Below are 18,253 nucleotides of genomic sequence, written 5' to 3' on the forward strand. Positions count from 1 at the left end.
GTTTTTTTTTTTTATGTATACATAATACACATATGAATGTAAGAAACGTAACATTCATAAAAACATGAAATTTAAATCTCAAAATTTAGTGTTTTAGAGCTGTTCTTTTTGTTCTCGCAATAATTAGTGTTCTGTAATCATCCTATATACATAAACTCATTTTTTAAGAATACCGTTGCTAGGTTATTTATTGCCTATGTAATCATTTCAGTTACTTGCAAGAATCTCTGATCATAGTAACTAAAAAGAAATGGGGTGAGAGAGGCTCGAACTCTCGACCTCAGGATAACACACATATAGCTATGAGACCTACGCGCTAGCCAACTGCGCCACCACCCCTTGATATTGGTTGATGGTTTGAATTATTTTATAGTTATCCAGCTCATGCATCATGTTACTAGTATCCGTTCTTTCTCTGGGAGACTCCATGGAGCATGCCAACCCAATTCTTGCTAATGAAGTTATAGTCTCTTCCAATCTTTTCAACCTTCTCGCTTCATTCGTACTGTAACCATGGTTTATATTTGCAGCTTCCATATGCTCTTCATGGATACACAATAACGCCGGTTCAATGATCTCCGTGAGACGATCAGGCAACGCCATCTTCACATAGCCATAGAGGTTCAATCCTTCTTGGAAAATGGAATCTGTTGGTCTCCTTTCGGTCATCATCTCTAACAACAATATCCCAAAACTCTAGAGTGTAGATGTCCCCTTCTTTTGTCATCTCATTACCAACTCCATACTCTACAAATGCTTTGTATGAAATCAACAATATCACATAAATAAAAATAGAGGTTTAAAAAGTTAAGGATTACCTGGAGCTGCATATCCAGCGGTGCCTCTTATTCCAATTGAACTGCTTTGGTGTGGTTTTAATGGAAGAAACTTTGCAAGCCCGGAATCGCCAATGTGAGCAACCATGTCACTCTCAAGTAAAATGTTGCTTGGTTTAAAAGAAAAAGCAATTATTTTATTGCTTTTTCTTGGTTTTGTACACTTACAAAACTAGGGTTAGGTTCTGATATAGATGGGTCTTAACATACAAGTTTGGCTTAACGTGAGAAGTGAAAGGGGGTATTTTCCCCATCTTATTTAGCACATATTTTAGTTTCATAATCTAATAAAAATATTCGTGTTTTTACACTAGACGATTTTTTTTAAAATAATTACTCTATTAGATTGACCATTTTTTTATATTTTACAATTAAAAATCATATTTAAGTAGTGGAAAAAAAAATTACTCCACTTTTATAAATGCAATATTGTTTGTCAAAATCCATTTATATTTAGAGATTCATAGTAATCTCTATATTTAGAAATGCACTATCAACTCTCTAAATGTTTCTCCATTTTAGAGACTCCAATCCAATCTAGAACATAAAATAGACAAAATTATATATTTAGGGTTAAGTTCAGGTACAAAGTGCCTTATCGTACAAAACGTACGAAAGACATGAAAAAGCAAAAAAAAAAAAAAAAAAACGCGGTGACATTTTCGTAATTATTTGCTCGTAGGGTAATTATCAAAATTACTCTAAAAATGATCTTGTAGAGTAATTTTTGATCTCGTAGGGTAATTATCAAAATTACTAACAAGTGTATCTTGTAGAGTAATTTTGATCTTATATGGTAATTATGATACTCTACAAGATCAAAATTATTCTGCATCAAAATTACTCTACAAGTATATCAAAATTACTTTGCAAGTTTATCAAACAACATACAATTCAAAATTTCTACAAAATTACCTTACAAGATCAAAATTATCATACAAGATCATTTGTAGATTAATTATGATACTCTACAAGATCAAAATTACCTTACAAGATCAAAATTACCCTACAAGAACATTTTACAAAATTACTCTACAAGATCAAAATTATCCTACAAAATCATTTGTAGAGTAATTTTGATAATTACTCTACGAGTAAATAATTACGAAAATGTCATCGCGTTTTTTTACATTTTCACTCTATTCATACGTTTTATATAATAAGGGTATTTGTATTTGATATTTTGTCTATATATTTACTCTATAAATTTGAAAGGCAAATTGGAAAATAATAATCCCAGCATTTTGAAATTGGCCAATAATAATCCCAAGTCAGGAAATAGCCAATAATAATCCCACCTCGTCCATTTTTGGAAAATAATACTCCAAATGCTGACGTGGCACTTTTGTCGTTTAGTGAATGTGGAGTATTATTTTCCAAAAATGGACGAGGTGGGATTATTATTGGCTATTTCCTGACTTGGGATTATTATTGGCCAATTTCAAAATGCTGGGATTATTATTTTCCAATTTGCCAATTTGAAAATGTGGGAATGCTTTTAAATTTGTTAGCTAAACTCGTAATACATCGGCTCCTTTAAGTGTCTATTTACTCTTCAACATATATTTAATCATACATAATTAATTTTGATATAGGCTTCAGTGTAAATGAACCCATTATGATTATAACTTATGGATGTTATAAATATGAAAAATGCATGAGTTCACTTGGGAATAGCCCAGTGGTGTTGGTGAGTTAGATAGAGTTTATTGTAGACAGGAGCGCAGCTTAAGAGGGGTCGCCTGGGGGGGACCCCCGAACTTTTTCGATCAGTAGTGTTATATATGTAGTTTTCGTATAGAAATTTTTGGGTATATAGTTTTCGCCCCCCCCCCCCCCCCCCCCCGTCTTCATTATCAAGGTTCGCCATTGATGATTGGAATTCTTACGGTGTGCAAATTTAGCCGTTAAAAAAATCATGAATTCTAATAAAAACATATGTTAAATTCGAGATGAATTTTCCCTAAAAATACAACTAACATTAAGTGTGTTTCTTTTTAAAATTTTTCCTCTAAATTTTACTTTATTATTTGTTAGTTTAGTTACTAATTTATTGATTTGTGGATTAGATTATTTGATTTATTAGTTGATTATGTGTTTGAATATTTGAATATAGAATGTGTCTTAGTGTGTATTTTGTTAATGTTAGCTTAAAATATAAAAATTATAGGTAAAATAATTATTAGACTATCGAAACTTGTTTGTTGATGTGTAATTTAGATGATATATTACCTAGGTTTAGAAAAAGATGAAAACCCGCAAAGAACAACTATGTAGGTATTATATTTTTATTATGAATTTCTAATGATGATTGATGTACTTTTATTACTTATTTGAAATTTAATTTGGATATATCTTTTTGTTTTGTGACCTATCAAATTCTAATCAGACCAAAAAGATTAATATTTGGTAACCAACAACCGATCCCCAAAAGTTTCACAGCCACATTGTTCATAATTCAACAATTCACTTATCATCATGTATGTCACATAAGGAATTTAACATGTATCACATAGTCTTCCTATACTCACAATTGTGTTAGGAAATCTAACCATTCCTACATCCTTGGACTTTCTAGAAAAGCAAACTGCTAAGTATATAATTTTCCTATTTAGAAATATGTGTCCATATTGATATATTAAAACATATCAATTACACCATATACATTACATTCACATGTTGTAGAACATTGAACATCATATGATCACTTATGTACATGTATATACACATATAATCGACTCCACACATACTAGTGCTTCCTAATTCTACAATTGGCAACACAATTTAAAAGTTAGCTAATACAACATAATTCTAACATCATTACTAGCTAGTGCACTCGTATGTTCCACAACCAGTACAAATTCACTTCTTAATCTCAATTAAACAATTAATCAAATACATTGTATGCATCACACCATTCAACCATAAGGTACAAGCTCATAATGCATATTTTTCAGAAATCATTCAATCAAACTTAATTCCAACATGATTTCCAACTAATACACATTTCTCGTGTTATTTAATTAATCAGTTACATCCGTTATCACATTCCATTCATATTTGTCAAGTTCTTGCATACAAATTCACATATTGTCATTATCTAGACATTTCATGAAACATTTGGTGTGCATACAACATTTAAGACTCAGTGTACAAGCAATTCACGCCTCCTTTCCTAGCTCATAACATCAATCACTATGTTTGCTTACTAAACTTCCAAGAAATTAACATGCATTTGGGCTCAACTAACACTTACAACACAATCTATATACATGGATTCTTATAACACTCATAAAAGAACCCTAGAATTTTCATCGTTGGTGGTAATTCCTTGCTTGTGATTTACCTAATTTGCATTTATAATTCAAAAATTGTTTGTTTTTATTTTTTTTTATATTCACAAGCCTTGTAAATTCAGGTCCTAACAAGAACGAAGGCGAACAGGGGTTTTAGGTCAAAAGTGTTAGGTATTAATTGGCTAATTAATTAAACCTAAACTTACCAGCAAATGATTATTACCAGAACAAATAAATGGGCAACGCCAAAATGCAACATCTTTGTGTGGAAGGCAGTGGAAGGGAATATACCTATAGTAACTCAGTTGAGGGCAAGTGGCGTGGCAATTCCATCAGCGGTTTGCAGGATATGTGGACAGGAAGACGAGACATAGGATCACTATTGGTATCCTGCTATTTTGCAGATTTGGTGTGGTCTCAGGTTTGGACCTGGGTGAAAATTCATTTATTCAAAACCTAACACTTAAAGGAATGCTGAACTTGGTGAATGGTTTTCAATGGTCAAAAGAAAAGAAAAGGGCAGTGCACGCAATTTTTCTCTTAACATCGTGGAGTTTTTGGCAAAACCAGAACACGAAGATTTTCAAGGCAAAACATTGCATACAAGATAGTGGAAGAAATAAAAGAAGGTCCATACCACTGGATGAAACAACGAACATAGGTGCAGCCTCACATTGGCAAATGTTTGACTATATGTAATCCCATATATATATATATATATATATATATATATATATATATATATATATATGGAGAGAGAGAGAGAGAGAGGCCGGTTATCATACAATATGCCTAATTCTACATTACGTATGCTATAACCATGGTCGTCGGATCATCTTAAATAACCCCCATGTTTAACTATTAATTTAATCAAATAAAGATATATATATATATATATATATATATATATATATATATGAAACCGCCAAGGTTAAAATCGTCCATCATGAAAAAAAAAACCCTCTGATAATCAGCAAACAAAACCTCAAAATCATACCGTAAGATTCTTAATCAAAACCGTAATCAAAAATAGAATAATTAATCAAAAATCGATCGATTCCTATTCACCAAATCCTTCTGCGAATTGAAATTCTGCTGAATTTGGAAATTCAAAACTGAAACAAATCGATGGACCGACTATCGAAGAAGATGATGCAGGGTGAAAATCAAATAAGAATATGCGAAATACATAACAAACGTGCGAAAAACACTTCAGACAAAAAGAAAGGGTGTGTTTTTTGTAAAGTTTGCGAATTCATATAACATTATATGCGAAAAACACTTAAGGTGTAATATAATGTGCGAATTCATGACAATACACATGCGATTTCAATAAAAGGTTAATAATCTTTGAAAATTCTTATAGTGTGCGAATTCATGCTTGTCCAGATTCGTGACCGCCTGAAAGCTGCCAGGGATAGGCAGAAAAGTTATGCTGATAAAAGGCGAAAACCTCTAAAGTTTGAGGTTGGTGATAAGGTTCTGCTTAAAGTATCACCCTAGAAGGGAGTGATGCGATTTGGTAAGAAGGGTAAGTTAAGCCCAAGGTATATAGGACCATTCGAGATCATCGAATGTGTAGGATCAGTGGCTTATAAGTTGAACTTGCCTGAAGAGCCCAGTGGTATTCATAATGCATTCCACATCTGCAATCTGAAGAAATGTCTAGCAGATGAATCGCTAGTCATACCACATACAGATGTGCACATAGATGAAAGCTTGAAATTTGTGGAAAAACCTTTGTCGATTAAGGATCGACAGGTTAAGAAGCTTCGGAGGAAGCATGTGCCTATTGTAAAGGTTAAATAGGATGCCCGTAGAGGTCCCGAGTACACGTGGGAGGTGGAGTCCACAATGAAAGAAAAATACCCTCATTTGTTTCAGTAAATCTCGAGGTCGAGATTTCTTTTAAGAGGGTGAGGATGTAACACCTCGTAAAATCACACTCAATAAAATAAAGACACGTGTCATGTAAGATAAATGTGTCAGGAACTCGGATCAAGTAAAAGATGTGTGGTAGGATTTAAGAAGGTCGACATGTTAATAAACACCTCTGAGCGACCAAATAATAATAAATCCCAAGACCTGAAATCATTATGATAAACATCTGATATATTTAACCGGTTATTCCTAAAATAAGTAATTTCAGTTTATAAAGAATTGGATTTTTAAAATAATGTTACGATAAGGTATATGGCCAATTCTTTTCAAAAGAATTCAAGTCCATCCAAATGCATGGCAAGACCTCCCACAAGAGTCCAACGCAACATAAGTGCATGGCTAGGCATGCATGCCCTTTTCAGAACTGATCATGTGGTCCCATACTGTTGCAAAAGACCCAAGATTCGGATTAAGAAAGCTGCATGGGATTTTTGGAGATTTTTATTTATTTTTAGGCTGAGCATAACCTAGAGTTCTAAGCTTAATTCGGTAGTTGTCGGTTTTGCCCTTTTAGGCTATAAAATGAGTTTTACCAAATATTTTGATACCAAACCTTTTCCTACTGATCTAATATGATAAATAGAATATCATTTGTTTCAGTAAATCTCAAGGTCGAGATTTCTTTTAAGGGGGGTGAGGATGTAACACCTCGTAAAATCACACCCAATAAAATAAAGACACGTGTCATGTAAGATAAATGTGTCAGGAACTCAGATCAAGTAAAAGATGTGTGGTAGAATTTAAGAAGGTCGATATGTTAATAAACACCTCTGAGCGACCAAATAATAATAAATTCCAAGACCTGAAATCATTATGATAAACATCTGATATATTTAATCGGTTATTCCTAAAATAAGTAATTTCAGTTTATAAAGAATTGGATTTTTAAAATAATGTTACGATAAGGTATATGGCCAATTCTTTTCAAAAGAATTCAAGTCCATCCAAATGCATGGCAAGACCTCCCACAAGAGTCCAACGCAACATAAGTGCATGGCTAGGCATGCATGCCCTTTTCAGAACTGATCATGTGGTCCCATACTGTTGCAAAAGACCCAAGATTCGGATTAAGAAAGTTGCATGGGATTTTTGGAGATTTTTATTTATTTTTAGGCTGAGCATAACCTAGAGTTCTAAGCTTAATTCGGTACTTGTCGGTTTTGCCCTTTTAGGCTATAAAATGAGTTTTACCAAATATTTTGATACCAAACCTTTTCCTACTGATCTAATATGATAAATAGAATATTTTAAGCCTTAGGGAATAATAAAAAATCTCAGCCTTTCTTATAAAACCCGGAAATCGCTTAAAATCGCCTTTTTACGCGTTTTAAGCGCATAGTATGTATTAAAACCATATTAGATATGTAAGACTTGATATCTACTGATATTTTAAGTAAAATTTTATATTCTAATAGTAAGTAAAATTTTTTGAAGTCAGATTCCAGATTCGACCTTTAAACCTTAGGTGAAATTACCAAAATGCCCTTTCGGTGCATAATTTGGTTAGAAATGATAAATTTCACACACAGGTTATACCCTACTGATTTAAATTAGTAAATTAAGTATTTTTACTGATTATATCAGACCCAAAACTCAGAATCATATTTAAACTCTTTTGTAACCTTTTAAATGACCAAAATGCCCCTACGGGGCATAATTCGAGTTTAAAATCATTTAGGGCATAATAGAGGATATCCTCCTGATGTCACAACATATTTAAATCATATTAACTTAGGAAACCTGTATATGACTCATATGGTTACCCGTTACGCATTTTGCGCATTCGGTTCGGCTTATGTAACTAGTTTGCATAAATTGACCGAAACGGGTCAAACCTTATCATTATTGTCTCAAAATCCAGAATGTGTTTAGTTTACCCATATTATACAAGTCTCCAAACTTGTCGGGTCTAAACCACATTCTATTCCGGTCTTCGCTTAATCGTGCGTTTGAACCGTATTTTCCTTTAAAACTAACCGGTCTAAGTTTAGGCTTAATTAAAGACCCGTTAGGAATCTAATAGGTTATTAAAAATCTTTGTTACAGATTAGGAGCACCAGTAAAAGCTACGTGCACTTGCTATTGTGAATTATACTTGCAAAGGTAAATACTTTTAACTAATTTTCCCTATACGGGCTTGGGGTACGGTATATAAAATACCGCTTGGTCGGGCATTGAATCTTTAATCGTATGATGGTTAATTTATTGAAATGACCCGTTTAAATTGTTTTGTTTGCTTAAAACCTTTGGGGGGTTAATGACCATGTCCCGAATATCCTTGGTATCATTCATAGAATGGCCACGACCTTAGCACACGGGTGTAGGCGTACACACGTCAGTGCGTTTATAATTAATAATGTATAACCGCCGGTTACGAGAATAACTCGACGCGGGACTGTACCATGTGGTGTGTCTATTAATCTTTAGCCCGGTGTTCAACCCGGGCTACTGAACGTATAAGAAACATGTAATTCTTTTACAAGTTTATATATAAATAATTATCCCAAGTTATAAAATGTTTTGTGCCTTGTGCATTCAAATCAATTTTTCTACACCTTTTTCAAAATGAGTCAGTTAAATTGTATTTACCAGTGTAAACTGACGTATTTTTCCAAAAAGGCTAAGTGCAGGTACTACTCGAAATAGGCTGGCCTCTCCTAGCATCAAATAGAAGTCTCGCAAGCTTAGATGCATAAAGTCTGTTGAACAAAGTTTCCTTTTTATTTTCGATCCGCATGTGGATCTGTTTCAACTATTTGTGATACTTAATATTACAATCTATTCAGTTGGTATAAATCTATCTTTCGCTTCCGCTGTGCATTTTAAATTTGTGTTTTTTAACAATGATGATATCAACTACGTCACGATACTCCCCACCGGGCCCACCGGTAATACGTGGAAATATCGGGGTGTGACAAAAAGCTATTGTCAACTCGCACGTTGACAGAATTAAGCACTGATGTCACCTTTTCTCATCTGGTTCTTGATGTGCAGGGTAAAATTCTTGAACAAATCAAGAAAAATCAAGATATATGGGAAAGAATACTTGAAGAACCATCATCAAGCTTCAGAGACAGAGCTTTGGATCACATAAAGGAACAATCTCGAGCTGATGACTTAGCCTTCTCCACCTTTCCGAATAGAAAAACCAGCTAACTTAGCGTATGATTGGTAAAACGCATATGCTTGTTCAATAGAGATAAATTGCATTCCAACAACTGGTGTAGCTGATGCTTGAACCTCCGGAGTGTAAACCCTTTCATCTACATGAATCAAAATCAAAAAACATAAAAAACGTGTGAGTTATCGGACTAGTTACATGCGACATATTAATAACAGCATAATTTCATCATAAAGAACAAACACACATGCGAATTGTATGAACAATAACATGCGAAAATGATGATTTTGATTAATTTGATTTATATATGCGATTTATTATACCATAACATGCGAAAATGCATAAAGAAAAAAAATCAAATGCGAATTGTAAGAGTAATAACATGCGAATTTGTGCATGTTGCTTTCAAATCAAAAATATAATCAACATTCAAACTTCAAAAAACAGCTATAACAACATTGCTACGATTAAACAAAAAACAGGTATACGAATGATTTAGAGATCTGAATTAAAATAATTACCATTAAAAAACTCGTTTACCGCACTTGTACTTGCAATTGGATTTGATTTGCAGGTAGCGGATTTAAAACATCCTCAGTCGAAACTCTCTGATATGCAGATAATTGAGCATGATCACCGATCGGTCGAGTTTCTTCAAAATCAACATCTGTTCGCCCAGTGCTGCTCTGTGGATCCATCGAAAAAAACAATTGAATGAAACCCTAACACAGAAGAACGAAAACTGCAATTTGAGAATTATGAAAAATTTGAAACTGATTAGAATGATAATTACCGGGATATTAGTGTAACGAACATCTCGCTGATTGAATGAAAAGACGAATTTGCCCTCAGATGATTGAATTAATTGTCTGATTTAACCTTATTAAAGAAAAACTGAATCAGGACACGTATATGGCTCAAATTCTTGCGTATGTAATGTACGATAACCTTATTTGTACCATACTCTTTACCTATATATATATATATATATATATATTAACTCTATAGGTATTTATGTAGGGTTATTAAATGAATTATATGTTTTAGTGTGTGTAATTATTATTTTCAAATCTCTACAAACTCATATGATTAATTCAAGATCTAATCTCTGTGTTTTCTCTCTCTACATATATATTCTCCACATTAGTTGTTTGTCAAAATCTTACATTCTACAACATAGTAAAACCACCACACCCTTGCTTCACATTCACTACAACATACAAGAGCATCTCTCTATATATATCCTTACTTGTCGCCAATGTTTTTATAACCGGACCGGATAACGAACCGGATGCCTTAGCGGTTCATTGGTCGAACCGGTCGGATCGGTCGGACCGGATTTAAGAACCGGATAACATTATAGATTAATTTAAATATTAAAAATATAAAATAACTCTAGATCACTTCTCCAAATTATTATAAGTGTTAAAATATATAAAAAAACACTATATTAGTTCACATATTACCAAGTGTAGAAATATAAAAGTATAAATTGTTAAAGTAAATTAAATTAATTATAACTAGGATTACGACCCGCCGCAATGCGGCGGGGATTCTTTATTTATAACTAAGTCGATCTACGACTCACACGTTATGTTAAACCTGTCAAACGGGGTAAAAATAGACGATGTAAAAACGTTCACCCACACACGCACGTTGCGTCGTGTTAACTCGCAAAATTTAGAACGAAACGTAAAAACGTTAAGCCAAAGACACAGCTGTGATGTGTTAAGTCACAAAATTTAGAACCAAGTATAGAGCGAAAAATTTGCGAAAAATGGAAACTATAAATGACCAAAGTTGAAAGTAAAAAAAGTTATGAGAATAGATTGCAAAAGATAAAAAGTTTTGGGTTAAAAGTAAAAAAAAACAAATAGTTTTGGGTTAAAAGTAATTTATGAAATACTTTTGGGTGAAAAGTAAAAAAAAAACATTCTTTTGAAGCCCCCCAAAGCCAACGTTACGACAACAATATGCATAACAATTTTTTCTTTGAAAACCCCCAAAGCACACCCCGCGTTGCGGCGGGGCGTAAAACGGTGTCAAATAGTACTAATGTCACACAACCGTCATCGACAACCAACACTGACTTGACCTATAATATGCGTATTGCGACAAACCTGTCAAACATGGAAAAATAGAGGTAAAAAAGTTGAACCACACATGCACGTTGCGTCGTATTAACTCGAAAAATTTAGAAATATACGTAAAACGAAAATTTGCGAAAGATGAAAAGTACAAGTGACAAAAGATGTGAAGTTAAATTGCAAATAATGAAAAGTTTTGGATTAAAATTAATAAAACAAATTATGTAGGGTTAAAATTGGAAAAGGTACAAACCTTTGGGTTAAAACTAAAAATTTAAAGTTTTTTTTTTTTTTTGAAAAACTCATAAAGCACAACTTACAACTAATAATGCACAAAAAGTTTGCAAACTTATATAGGTTTTAATAGTTACAATATATTATTCTACATAATATTAGACAATAAATATGTTTGGGCCTTACTTTATCAAAAATATAATCTAATAGGTTAAAACCAAGCCCAAACCCACAACTAACTAAATATAGTTTCGTAACCCTAGCCACCACTAACTTATTTGCACAAATTCTTTAGAGTCTCTCCCGAAGAGAACTTATCTACACAACTTTCTTATAGTCTCTTCACTAAAGGGTAAAGAGTTTGAATCTCTATGAATCGTAGATCGAACATTAACATTATTTCTACACCACTTCTTTCTGTTTAAATGGACAACTACCAACTCCGGCAAAGACTGCCGGCTCTGGCGAAGGCATAATGCTGTGAACCGGCCCGACCTCGCCTGTGAACCGCTGGCCCGACCGCCCGAATCCCGACCCGACCACCGGCCCTTTGTTGAAACGGCTCAAATCATAGAACCGGCCCGCTTCAGCCTCCAGATCTCGGCCGGACCGGTCCGACCGGCCGGCCCGGTCCGGGTTTAAAAACGTTGCTTGTCGCCCCACTCACTACATTCCCATCCCCTTTATATATGTTTTTCTATTTGTATACTGTATGAATAGATGGTACACAACAACATAGTAAAAGAGTAGTATATTGAATATATGTAACAATACCTTTTAGAAAGGAATTGACTTGAACTGAAAACTAATAGTGATAAATGTTTAAAATGAATTAACAAATGAACAAATGAATAGGCATAAAATGAATCTTGAACTAAGTCTAATCAAAATCTAGAAGTAAGTGAATCTTGAAACCAGCCTATTGCTTCAATTCTTTTTTTCCCAAAAGTGAATTTTGAACACCTCCCAGTAATAAACGCTTCATCCGGACCTTCCCCGTCACCATATTTGTTAATATACCTGGGATATTCGTTGATGTTAAAGTTTTCACGCTTAATTAGGGTTAAGCCAGAATCCTTTGCGAGACCAACGATATTTCATTGATCGTAGTAATTTGAATCCTTATGTGTTACTTGAACCTCGCCTCGTTCTTTTAACATTGCAATGGTGTTTTCGAAAATCCCTTTTACCAGTCTCTTATGTTTCATGTATCAAAAAACGAAGACCCTCGCAAGTAGTGTCGACTTCATGGAAGACCCTCGCACCCAGATCCTTTAGGGTCTTGATATTATTTTTCGCATTTTCGTATTTCTGGAGCAGTGTATCTGGGTATAATGCTATTAATTAGGGTTATTCAAGAATGGAATGAAAAAGGAAAAAAAGGAGAGATCAGTGTTTACCGTGATCATCATAAGTCGTAGCCGTTATTTGCAATCCATTTTGAATTTCTTTAGCCATAGAACATGAAAATGAAAGATCTCCGTCGCCAATAGTAAGTATCCTCTCATATCGTGAATATTCAATTACACCATATACATTAAATTCACATGTTGTAGAACACATACAATCATATGATCACTTAGGTACATACATATACACATATAATCGACTCCACACTTACTAGTGCTTCCATGATTCTACAACTGGCAACACAATAAAAAACTTAGCCAATACAACATAATTCTAACATCATTACTGGCTAGTGCACTTCTATGTTCCACAACACTACAAATTCACTTCTTAATCTCAATTAAGCAATTAATCAAACACATTGTGTGCATCACACCATTCAACCATAAGGTACAAACTCATAATGCCTATTTTTCAGAAATCATACAATCAAACTTAATTCCAACATGATTTCCAACTAATACACATTCCTCATGTTATTTAACTAATTAGTTACATCCTTTATCACATTTCATTCATATTTGTCAAGTTCTTAAATACAAATTCACATATTATCATTATATAGACACTTCATAAAACACTTGGTGTGCATACAACATTTAAGGCTCAATGTATAAGCAATTCAGATCTCCTTTCCTAGCTCATAACATCACTCACTATGTTTTCTTACTAAACTTCTAAGAAATTAACATGCGAAACATGTTTTCACATCATTAATAACCCATTTTAGATTGTTTTCTTGTAAATCTTGATAAATAAATTCTGAATTTGCTTTCTTTTGATTTCAGAACAATCGAGCCGCAAAATGAGAAACAAGTGAAAAACAAAGAAAATTAAGAAAATGTCACGTTGCATCGTACCTGATCATCAAGTCATGACAAAAGAGTGTCTCCTAAAAACAAGACAAAGTGGTGGTCCCTTTAGGCAACTAAAATACAACGATGTGGCCAGAAAAGCCCATAATTTCATGGTTTTTACGGTTAAAGTTGCAAGGCACATGTCGCGCCTTCTGCAGAAGACAAAAGGACAAGAGCGAGATGACAGTTTGCAAAGATTTGGAGTTGACCATGGGTCGTGCCTGGTAGGCACAGGCTATTCCCGGTCACGGGCTGTTCCCGCTCGATTATTCTCCCTCTCTCTCTCTTTTAAGATTACACTCCAATTCTTCCTTTTTCTACTTCGTAATTCAAGATTGTAAGAACACTTAAATATATTTTCAATCTTCTAATTTTTAATAAAAACCAAGCAAGTTTGATAATATTTGTCTTTAAAGTCATTTACACACACCTTAAGGTTATCCATAATCTATTTCGTTAACTTCCTATCAAGGATTTATTTTCCCCGAGTGAACAAAAGAACTTAGCTACTTATGGATTTAAAGATAGATATTATAAAACTTGCATGATTTTTGTTAAACATTACAAGATTGAAAATATATTTAAGTGTTCTTACAATCTTGAATAACAAAACCAAATTAGAAAGGGGTAGAATTAGAGTGTAATGTAGAGAGAGAAGGAAGAATTGAGCAAGAAAAATGAAAGGAGGAAAGCTAAATTTATAGGTTGAACTGGGTGATTAGGCACGACATGGCTCGTGGTCAACTCCAAATCTTTATGAATCTTTGCAAGTTGTCATCCCGCTATTATCCTTTTATCATGTTTGGGAGGCACGGCCCATGCCCGGGGTGTTTCGGGTTAGTATGAGCTTTTTTCTCGTTTTCTACATGAGTCACATGCCATACCTTGCAATTTTAACCATAAAAAACATTTTTTAGCTTCGTCTCATTGAGATATTCAAAATTCATATATTATGGTCTCCGTAACTCATTTCTTAGCTCGGGATATGCTTCCGTGAAGTTTTGGACTTTTCTAGTTACATCGTTGTCTTCTAGATGGCTAAGGGACCACCACTATTTTGTCCTGACTTGAGGATCATGCATGGGACGTGCCTTGAATGCACGGCTAGTGTCTTGACCTGTAACTTGACATTTTCTTAATTTTCTTCGTTTTTAGCTTGTTTTGTCATTTTGCGTCTTGATTGTCCTGAAAATCAAAAGTAAACAAATTAGAGCTATACTAGCAAAATTTACAAGAAAACAATCTAAAATGGGTTATAAATGATGTGAAAATATGCACATCAATTCCTAGTGCTGTATTTTTAAATATACAGTAATAACTAACTCTTTTATTTCAAAATATTTATAATAGCTTTTCTTATGTTACAATGATTCAGAATACTTATATATAATCATTATAGAACACTAATTATTGCGAGAACAAAATGAACAATTCTAAATCACTAAATTTTGGGATTTAAGATTCATATCTTTTAAATTTTATGTTTCTTACATTCATATGTGTATTATATATACATAAAAAACTATATATTTTTAGCTACGCATAGCCTACACATATATGTAGAAAATTTTCCATATTTTGTTTTGAATTCTAATGTGAGAAACAATAAATCTTACATTTGTAACATTTCCATTTACTTGTTAGGTTTTTGGATTGAAAAAATAGGTGACTTATTGTGTTCTGCGTGTTCTCACAATATTTAGTGTTCTATATAGAATCCCCTTATATATATATATATATATATATATAGGGCTGCTAGAATGAAAACCACCTCGAGTTGTAAGAACCGCGAGAACTACACCCCACGGAGCGTCGTTCGCCATGATTTTTTTTTACAAGTAGATGTGTATATTATAAACACGGCCGTAGAAAATCATGGCGAACGGCGCTCCGTGGGGTGTAGTTTTTTACACCACAAGTTTGGTGTTTTTTAAATTTTTTTCTTTTTTCTTTTTTTTTTCACCAAACTTGTGGTGTAAAAAACTACACCCCACGGAGCGCCGTTCGCCGTGATTTTTTACGGCCGTGTTTATAATATACACATCTACTTGTAAAAAAATCATGACGAACGGCGCTTCGTGGGGTGTAGTTCTCGCGGTTCTTACAACTCGGGGTGGTTTTCATTCTAGCAGCCCCCTATATATATATATATATGTATATATATATATATATATATATATATATATAGGGTGAGGATTTAGAGAAAACGGTAGAAAGTGTGAGAACGGTGAGAACGCTTATGGATCGTCCGATCAAAACAATCTATGGACTAGATTGGCGCGGTGGCGTTTTCGTAAATAACATCAATTTTATTACGTGGACGCACTTCATTAAGGGTAAAAAAGGTAAAACATCATTTTTCACATAAAACGTCGTTGAAATATAAAACGCCAAATAAATACAAAACGCCAATTTTATCACTACGTACTTTTTTCTGTGTTTTTATTTAAGCTCTCAGGCTACAAAAACGCCACAAAATGTGAAACGCCATAATATAACGCCAAACCTTACTTTCGGATAAATGTTAATTACATTTTTTTGTTATAAAAATAATATCCCGCCTAAACTACGCGCAAAAAGAATCCTATAAATAGAAACGTCTCACCACATTCCGTTTATCACACCAAAAAAACACACAAAAAACACAGTGGTTCCTAAAAAAATACAACTCAATGTAAAACGCCAAAAAATACAACGATGGCAAACATCTTTTCTTTGATACTCAGTAATGTTCTGCATGAAGTTTCGCTGAATGATTTGTTACGTGAGTGTAGTAAGATTCTGCTGCATGAGATGGACAAAATTCAAAAATAGGGACTGATGACACCCATATGTCATTCTGTCATCTTTGTTCTTGAAGAAGGTATGAATGATTAGAAGAGACCTATCCTAGTGTAAATGCTACTTTGGCCTCGATGATTATAATGAAGACGACGGGCAGATAGTATCCACCCACACAGGGTCGATGTATGTCTCCAACATCCCAAAGACACTTCAACACATGAACAAAGAAAATAAACCACGTCAGACCCAAAACGCCATTTATTTGTGACAGTTCTTGCAGTTTCAAAAGAAAAAAGAGACTGATGACACTGAAGATTTAGATCATAAATTACTTCTATTTGTTTTTTTTAGTTTTCTTTATCTGTTGTTTGTTTTGTAATTTCAGCTAATAAACAACAAAAGTACATTAATACTATAATGAAAAATATAATAAAACGCCACAACGAGCAAATGCTTGTAAAACACCATCATGCCATAAATACGCCCTCATAAAACTACCAAACTATAATAAAATTACTTTGAACAACTACTATTATAAAAAAAAAGCTTAAAACAATGTGCAAAGAAAATAAAACAAAAAAGCCCCATCGTTATCTAAACGCCATTGGAAACAAAACGCCATAATTACAGCTGGCAAGATTAGACGTGTTACACCATAAAAACAGTTGAGTTTGAAAACAAAACACGGTAACTGCAAAAACAGTAATATTAAACGACGGAAAACATAATTACTAACATTTCTTATATTGAAAACCAAATACTTGGGGAATTGAATTTATTTATCTTTTTCAAAACGCCATAATTACCTGTCATGCGCTGGAAAAAAAAGTCAATATAAAGAGTAAACTTCCGTTCTGCTCCATGTGGTTTGGTCACTTTAACGGTTTTGCCCCAAACCTTTAAAAATAGCCATTTTCCTCCAATAGTTTGCTATGGTTTTTCCATTTTGCTCCCAACGGGGAGCAAAATGGAAAAACAGACAATTTGGATGGAGTCAGAGGCGGGGAGCAAAATGAAAAAAACCATAGCAAACTATTGGAGTAAAATGGCTATTTTTAAAGGTTTGGGGCAAAACCGTTAAAGTGACCAAACCACAGGGAGCAAAACGGAAGTTTACTCCAATATAAAAGAAGACCATGAGAACACAAGCTCAAACACGCCAAAAACATTGACTAAAAACGCCACATATTGTCCAAAACGCCAAAAACTTTAAAAATGGCTAAGGTTATTGCATGGAGGTTTGAAAGGAAAGAGAAACGATTCATCATAAAGTTCTCTGATAGGAGAAGGGTGAAGGTAAGGACAATCAAAGCCATGCTTAGTATGAATGAAGGGGTTCAGAGGGATATCCTGGCCCTTGGGGTTCCAATGGCCAACGATTGTGAAAGAACCCGAACTGTAATAAAAAGACTGAAGAGAAAATTTCCGGCAGAAGATGATGAAGATGATGATGATATTGACGATACTCCTCTACCAACACTTAACAGTTGGGTGATGCATGAGGAAGAAGGAACGCTTGAAGTGACTTATAAAAACGGGGTGCAATATTCATTGCCAATGGAGGAAATGTTGAAGACAGGGTTGCTATCTATCATTGAACAACTCTGTGATTTAGCACCTTCGAACGATCCAAAATCCAAGGATGCAGTGATATTCAAGAATAGGTTGCGTCAAAGAAGAGACGAGC

The 18,253-nt window shown here is 33.9% G+C and overlaps 1 non-coding gene across 1 annotated transcript; it reads right to left on the reverse strand.

Annotated features, from left to right (window-relative positions):
* Positions 1-251: 251 nt before the first annotated feature.
* Positions 252-339, reverse strand: TRNAM-CAU. Its single transcript is given in 2 exon segments — positions 252-287; positions 302-339. It is a non-coding gene; the product is annotated as a tRNA-Met (tRNA).
* Positions 340-18,253: the final 17,914 nt, after the last annotated feature.

The sequence above is a fragment of the Helianthus annuus genome, chromosome 14 (genome assembly GCF_002127325.2).
Source record: "Helianthus annuus cultivar XRQ/B chromosome 14, HanXRQr2.0-SUNRISE, whole genome shotgun sequence".
In the NCBI taxonomy this organism is placed as follows: domain Eukaryota; kingdom Viridiplantae; phylum Streptophyta; class Magnoliopsida; order Asterales; family Asteraceae; genus Helianthus; species Helianthus annuus.